This window comes from Polistes dominula, unplaced genomic scaffold (assembly GCF_049000335.1).
Source record: "Polistes dominula isolate Pdom_NZ unplaced genomic scaffold, Pdom_raw_medaka contig_84, whole genome shotgun sequence".
In the NCBI taxonomy this organism is placed as follows: Eukaryota; Metazoa; Arthropoda; class Insecta; order Hymenoptera; family Vespidae; genus Polistes; species Polistes dominula.
Genome location: NW_028300944.1, coordinates 437,175 through 445,029, shown reverse-complemented (window position 1 = coordinate 445,029; position 7,855 = coordinate 437,175). Strand labels below are relative to the sequence as shown.

Sequence of the window (7,855 nt, the reverse complement as noted above, 5' to 3'; positions counted from 1 at the left end):
CAAAAACTCTTGTCGTATTTTATTTGACACTTTTGTAGCAATATAATAATTAACATTTAAATAATAATATTTAATTATTAACAAACCAAACATAAAACTCTTTGTCGTATTTTATTACATATTTCATTTGTGTGTTTATATTTAAATCTGCTTTGTTTATATCTATATATCTATATATCTATATATCTATATATCGCTTATGCAAAGTATCCTGCTTTAATAATAAATTTTTTAGATACATTTTTAGATAACAAAAGCTAAAACAAATCAAACAAATAAAAACAAAACAAAAACAAAAACTCAATATAAGAAAGAAAAATGAAACAAAATTATTCCTCGGCAAGGAGCAACAGTCCTGTAAATCTCCGTATATGTGTTTACTTGTGTGTATGTGAGTTTCCGTCTGATCAACATCCTCCAATAAAAAAAAAAAAAAAATACAAATCTCAAAAGGAAACCAACCAACCAACCCCCGTCCGATTCTGACTGAACTGATTTCGATGAAAATGGTAAGACCAATGGAATATTCAAAAAAAAAAAAAAAGAAACACGTCGAAAGGATTTACGATCGTATTTTGGGGATCAAAGGATATTTGCAAATAAAAAAAAAAAATAAAAAAAAGGGGATATTAACTTTCCAAAAAACGAATTTTTGTGGAGGTGGGGGTTCACTGTTCTAACACGTAACCAACGATCGATCAATTCGTACCTGAACTGACCTCCGCAAATAGCTCACTTCCGTTGTCAACTGATAGAAATAGCACTTACCCCCACCCCTTTCTCTTCTCCTTCCCCCACTCCCTCTCCTAAATCCCTCCCACGTATCCTGGATTTCTTATACGAATTTTGTCCGTGCTAATTTTTTCAATATTAACCTCGCCGTTTGAATTAACGGCTAACACGTTGTTAAACATTGTTTTTTTTATTGTTTATAATATATATTGGATTTATTATTTAAACAATTTAAATTAAAACTTCGTTAATTTTCTTGATAAATGTTACTCTCTCTCTCTCTCTCTCTCTCTCTCTCTTTCTATATCGTTAAAAGTTTTGAAAGTTACAACATTAAAGAGGTTTTTGCAATTAATAGTTGTAAGTGGGGTATTACACATGTATTTCTAAAGTACAGTAATTTAGGTTGGCACGATAAACTATCATCACAAGTATAATGTAGTTTACCGGATAACGTTGACTTCCTTCTACTTGAAATAATAATTAGCGCGGAAGATGTACGACCTACGGAAATTAACCTAACCTCTTACCACGAATCTTCCTATACTCATCGTCACCCCTTTGACATCTTACAAAAAGAAAAGAAAAACAAAATAAACAAATTAAACGATATAAGAATGTTCACAAATCTTGAAAACGAGTTATTTGTTTGATTGAACAATAGCATTTCAAAGTTTTGTAGATCGTTGATTACAAATCTGATGTGATTTAAAGAAAAACAATATGGCCGACTGCAAATGGCGATCCGCCATTATGAATACTAGTCCACGAATTAAAAGTCTCCAAAGGAAACAGAGAAATACACGAATCTTCGGGATTTAAAATAGAAATGTGCTATTAGTTTATCCCAAAATCAAAAACAAACCCAAAACTAGAAACAAAATTTGAGTACGAGGCAAGTTTGTAGGTAGACAAATAAAATTGAAAAGTTTCAAATATCCTTACTCTATACGGATTATTTTCGTTGGACGCATATATACGCCTATAACATTCAAATACATTAATTCTAGTTAAATATTGAAGAAAAATGATTGAAAAATCGATGATATTATTTTGGTTACTCTCGTAAGGTGATAAAAGTAAGTTCAAATAATTGGTAATGTTATAAAACGTTAGACTAAAGGCGCGTTAAGTTACCGATAACGTGTCTGATAATAATACCTTCTTCCAAGGTACGTCAATGGAAACGTTGCTACAGCTTAATGAGATCGAAAGCTACCTGCTAACTGGATTTTCTGATAATTGTGTTGCCTCCATTACCTGTAACGAATGGGTACACGCCGATCGATCGACTTTAGTCAGTGCTATATCCATATACCTCTCTTTTCCTCCCACCCTAACACCACCTGAACCCTTCTATCTCAAATCCTGCGGATACCTGCAGGTTCTTCGAAGAAGAGGAATAGATAAATTAGGCTTCCTTTGATTGCATACCGCTAGGAAACGATAACGTTTCAATTTAATTCATCAATACAAACATATTACTTGTTTCGAATACTCAATGAAATCAAATTTACACGTTTGTAGGTTAGAATACAAGATTATTAGTATTATAATGAATCTAATCTAACTTTTATATTATTCCATTTATTTATATATTCAATTAAATACAATATACACATTTATAGGTTAGAATATAAAGTTGTTATTAATATTAATAATATATTATAATATTAATTAGATTAATATAATAATAAACCTAACCTAGTTTTTATCTTATTCTATTTATTTATATATTCCTTCTATTATTTATATATTTATATATTAGGTTAGGTTTGGAATATAAAAAGAACTAGAATGAAATAAATAAATTTTTCCACACCTCAAGAATTGTTTTGTTTTTTTCTTTTTTTCATTTTCTGAACCAATGATATTATTCTTTATAGAATTCTAAGAATTTAGGTGATAATTTTTTCCAATATGTTCTAGGGAGTTTATCGTTGCCCATTGTAAGATCTTTTCTTTTTTAAGTCACGTATTTTTTCCATCTAAGAATTCTAACAAAAAAATATCCGAGAATATATCCTCTCTTTGTATTCTCAACTCGTCTGATATTAATGAAGGATATAATAACGAAAAAGAAAAAGAAAAGAAAAAAGCAAACAAATTTACAATCGTATTTTCGACGATTGTACGATAGAAATAATACCTTTATTGACAAAGCAATATCCTAGGGAAGAAAAAAAAAGGAAAAATTCAATATGGCTTTTCATTGGTTTTGAGAACACGTTTCTGTTAAACTTTAATTTAAAGTATCACGATGTTATTGAAGTTTCAGTTTAACTGACGTTTATATAGTTGAGGTCGAATAGTTTTGTTAAACGTTTTGTAGATTCATAAACAATCATCATGATTTAATACAATTATAACTTATCTGTTATTCATAGTAATCTAGATTCAAGTTACTAACTTTAGTAATTTTTTAAAAATAAAATCAATGACGATGATTTAATACAACAAGGACTAGTTATCAGTTATTTATACGAATTTAAATTAAAGTAACCAACTTTAGGAATAATTTAAAAATAACCTTTAATGATAAGACAGTAATCTAGGGGAAAAAAAATTCAATATGGCTACGATTAATCAGAGAATACTTTTAACCTAAAATATGACGATACTATTGAAGTTTTAATAGAACTGATGTTTGTACAATTGATCGAGTTGTTTTGTTAAATATTTTGTAGATACATAAACAATCATCATGATTTAATACAATTCTAACCTTATATAGTAATCCTAGTAATAAAAATTAAAGTAATTAATTTTAGTAATTATTAAAATAAAAAGAAACGTGATGATTTAATACAAAGGGATAATTTAAATTGAAGTAACTAACTTTAGGAATAATTTAAAAATAACCTTCAATGATGAAGTAATATCCTAGGGAAAAAAATTCAATATGGCAACCATTAATCAGAGAATACGTTTAGTCTAAAATATAATGATAAAGTAATTAACTTTAGTAATTATTAAATTAAAACGAATGATGTGATGATTTAATACAACAAAAATAACTTATATGTTATTTATATTAATTTAAATTAAAGTAACTAACTTTAGGAATGATTAAAAAAATAACCTTTAATATTAAAGCAGTATTTTAGAGTGAAAAAAAATTCAATATGGCTTCCACATTGGTTAGAGAAGAACACGTTTCTGTTAAACTTTAACCTAAAATATATATATCACGATACTATTAAAGTTTCAATAGAACTGATGTTTATATACTTAAACTCGAGTAGTTTTGTTAAACGTTCGTTTTAGAATACATATAGAATGATCATGTTTCAATACAAACATAACCTATATAACATTCTTAGTAATTTTGATTAAAAGTAACTGACTTTACTAAAAATAACTAACTACAAAACAACACAATTACGAGATTACATTTTCAACGATTTAATATTAAAAAAAAAAACAAATAATAAACAGATTAAAAAAAAAAGAAAAGAGAGATGAGCATCGTTCGAAGCAAAAATGTGAAGCAAGGAAAGAAAAAAAAAGTTAATTAAATCGTGCTTGAAAAATCGATGAACGATTTAATCGTATGATAATGTAAATTCTTGATCGAGTACATAATATATTTACATATATATATATACATACATATAATGTATAGGATATTACACAAACTATCTCTCTCTCTCTCTCTCTCTCTGTCTCTCTCACTCACTTTTTCGTTTAACGAAAGATGAAGGAAGATATTTTGTATCTCTGTTGACTCGTTTTAGTTGACGTTTCGTTGCTCGTCCCTACGATAGGGAAATATCGTACTTTAATTAGTGTCGCTTTAGAAATACGCCAACCTGATATCCCCCACATATACTAGTTTGGGAAAGTTAGTGTCTACGCAGATAACTAATACGGATAATTGAATCGCGCGAAAACAGTATCTCTAATTAAAAGCTACCCTGTGATGTGTGTTCAAACGGGTATTGTTATTATTACTCTTGTTGTTAAAGTGCTAAAGTACGAGTGGGGGGGGGAGAGGGGGGAAGGTGAGCTTGTGTAGTACATTTATGTTATCATTTTTTTTTATTTGGGTTTAGTTTTGGAAGGTGGATGGTTAGAAAAAAAAAGAAAATAGCATAAATATCATTTAATCCTTATATAAAAACGAATCGACGTTTCATTCCTTGAAAAATATCTCTAGAATGGTTGAGGATGGGGTTGAGGGGTTGGAGTTACCCAAATCGATCGTAAAAATCCTCTCGACGTTTGTTATATTATATTCTTTTAGTATTACTCTCCGGTTATATTCGAAAGACAAAAAAAAAAAGTAAGAAAAAAAAACCAAACCAAACCCGAATGTTCTCTTTCGTAGGATATGCATAAAACGATTCCTGAAGCCAAGCAGCAAGAGAAAAAACCTGTCAAGATCGTGACATCTCCTGCACCACCACCACCACCACCACCACCATCACCACTAACACCATCGTCGTTTCACGTCTTTCAAAGCTTATCCCCGTTTTTCCCATTTTTGTTTCCCCATTCTCCGAATCCCCTACCCTTTACTCAACCTTCTTTCTTTCTTTCTTTTTATCCTTAATACCTTTTCCTGTCAAGAAGATTTCTCACCCCAATCTTACCCCATCTACCCTGAATCCTCAATCCCCTCCCGATGGAAGCAAACCCACCACCTTCTCGTGGTTTCCATCGAGCAATGATACTCTTTACGATTTTTGTTGAAATTATAAACTATTAATATTATTAACCATTTGTTTACTTTTTTTTTTATTTATATTTATATTTAATTTTAATATATTATTTAATAAATTATTAAATAACAATTATTTATATTATATTATATTATTTATGTTAATTAAAATATATAAATTATTAATTTTATTAATTATATATAATATATAATAAACAAAAATTAAAAATATATTAGAGGTGGAGGACTGTAAAGTAATGTCGATTTCTAACCACAAAATTCAAACAAAAAAGTTTTTATTATTAATCAATAATTAAATTAATTAACTAAATTATCAACAACCTTTTTTTATCTGGTAGATAAAAATCATCATACAATCAATTTTTTAAATTAAAATATTGGAAATAATTTGACATGCGTAGTAACCACGCCATTACTTTTCCGTCTCTCTAATAATATAAATAAATAATTAAACAAAAAATGGTTAATGGTTAATGGTTAAAAGTAAATAAAGTAATCTTGAATATTATATTTTTTAGGTTAGTTTCATATTAAAGTGATATTTTTGTTTGTGAATATTCAAATAATCGTCGTAGTCTTCTTTGGGATTTGTTGCAAGAGAAAAGATTATGCTAACGAATGACATTTTTGATCCTTTTCTTTCAACAAAAAGAAAGAGTATCATTGGCAAAGAGTGGGTAATCCAAATTCCACTTCCCATATTTTCATCTTTTTTTTTTTTTATTTTTTTTACTTTTTCTTATGAAACGTTTCCTTTCATTTACGGATGCTTCTTAAGTCGAGGATTGTACATAATAATAATAATGTTGTATCAAGAAAGTCATACATATTTTTTAATCCAAAAAATATAAAAAATAAAATAAGTAGGATCCTTTGCACAGAGTGGAAAAAAAAATTGTAAATAAAACAAAAACCCTCCCCTATTTTGAATATGTTTCAATTATGTCTACGATCATTGTCGGTCTCTCTTTTATCGATCCAATAAAAAGTACGGACAGTTAGTGCCATCTATTGTACGTGACACGTACCATTGTTCGGGGAATTCCTTCAATGAATTAGAATTGGCGGGAAATTTACAATACATAGGAAATATCGTTGTGCGTACACGAATAGTAACGTGTGTGTATCTGTGAGTGTGCGTGAGTGTGTCACGTTGACAATTTCAATGAATCAAGGATATTATGAATGAACTCGATCGATAATTGTACGATTTTTTTAATCATTCATACAGGGGCAACGTTCGAAATGGGATCGAAATTTATTGCAAATCAAACAACAAATGAAACAAAAAATAGATTATTTTGAATACTAATCAATATTTAGAATTATGCAAAATAAAATTTGTTATGTGTTAAAATATTAAAATGTGTGTATTATTTAATAAACGTTAACTTGAAAGAGTGCAGTAAGTGGAAAACATGGTGATGGTTGATAAGACGTTGCATTCAATTATGATATTTAAAACTTCAAGAAAAAGATAGAAGGGTAGCATAAATATTTATATGAAATATTGTTAAAAATATACATATATGCAAGTGTAAATGTGTATACATTTGTATTAACACAGATATATATATATACATGACATGTTAACGATCAATTCTTTCTCACTAACACATGAAAATGTATGATAAACAACTTACGAAGAAATAATTGACCCGATAAAAATTATTTTTCGAGTATTGGAACGTTCGTTAAGTCCATGTATTTCTATTTATGTATAAATGTATTCTATCGAATTAAATAATCAATCGATTGCTATTAAAAGAACGAAACGGAGTCGAATTAAACGAACGAATAAACAACCAAACAAGCAAAGCATTCAACATGAGAATCCTTTGGAAAGATAACTTAACCTTTTCTCTTTTTATACATCTATCTATCTATCTATCTATCTTTTTTTTTCTTCTTCTTCTTATTTCATCTTTATTCTTTCATCTTGTTTTAAAGCTTTTAACTCCGGTGCACGTAGAAATAGAAAAAGAAGGAGCAATTATAAACCGCTCATCCATAATTAATACCTATACTATTACAGTTGCTCGTCTCACCGACAATTTCTAATTATTTCCTCGAAATATTATACGAAAGTTGAAAAATTAAATTATTATTATTATTATTATTATTATATTTTTCTTTATACTAATATTATATACTTTTTTCTTTTTACGAGAATATGATATCTCTGAAACTAACTTTAATAAACACAGAAACGTACTGTAACGTAATATTCCAACACTTTGTGAATACAAAAATATGAAAACTATCTTTATAATTAACTTTTCTCACGTTCTAACATTGTTTCGAAATTTATTCAACCAACTTTCATTATTTTACCTATCACATATATAAATATCACAGCTTATTTGTTCTACAAAATTCAAAAGTAAATCTTTCTTCCATAGTATTTCTTATCTTTAACAAAAACAATACATAAAATTA

At 28.2% G+C, this 7,855-nt stretch overlaps 1 protein-coding gene across 3 annotated transcripts in view; it reads left to right on the top strand.

The window, feature by feature from the left end:
- The window catches only part of LOC107071566 (ADP-ribosylarginine hydrolase CG3568), a 58,225-nt gene that overhangs the window by 32,967 nt on the left and 17,403 nt on the right, over positions 1-7,855 (top strand). The gene's annotated exons all lie outside the window — the stretch shown is intronic.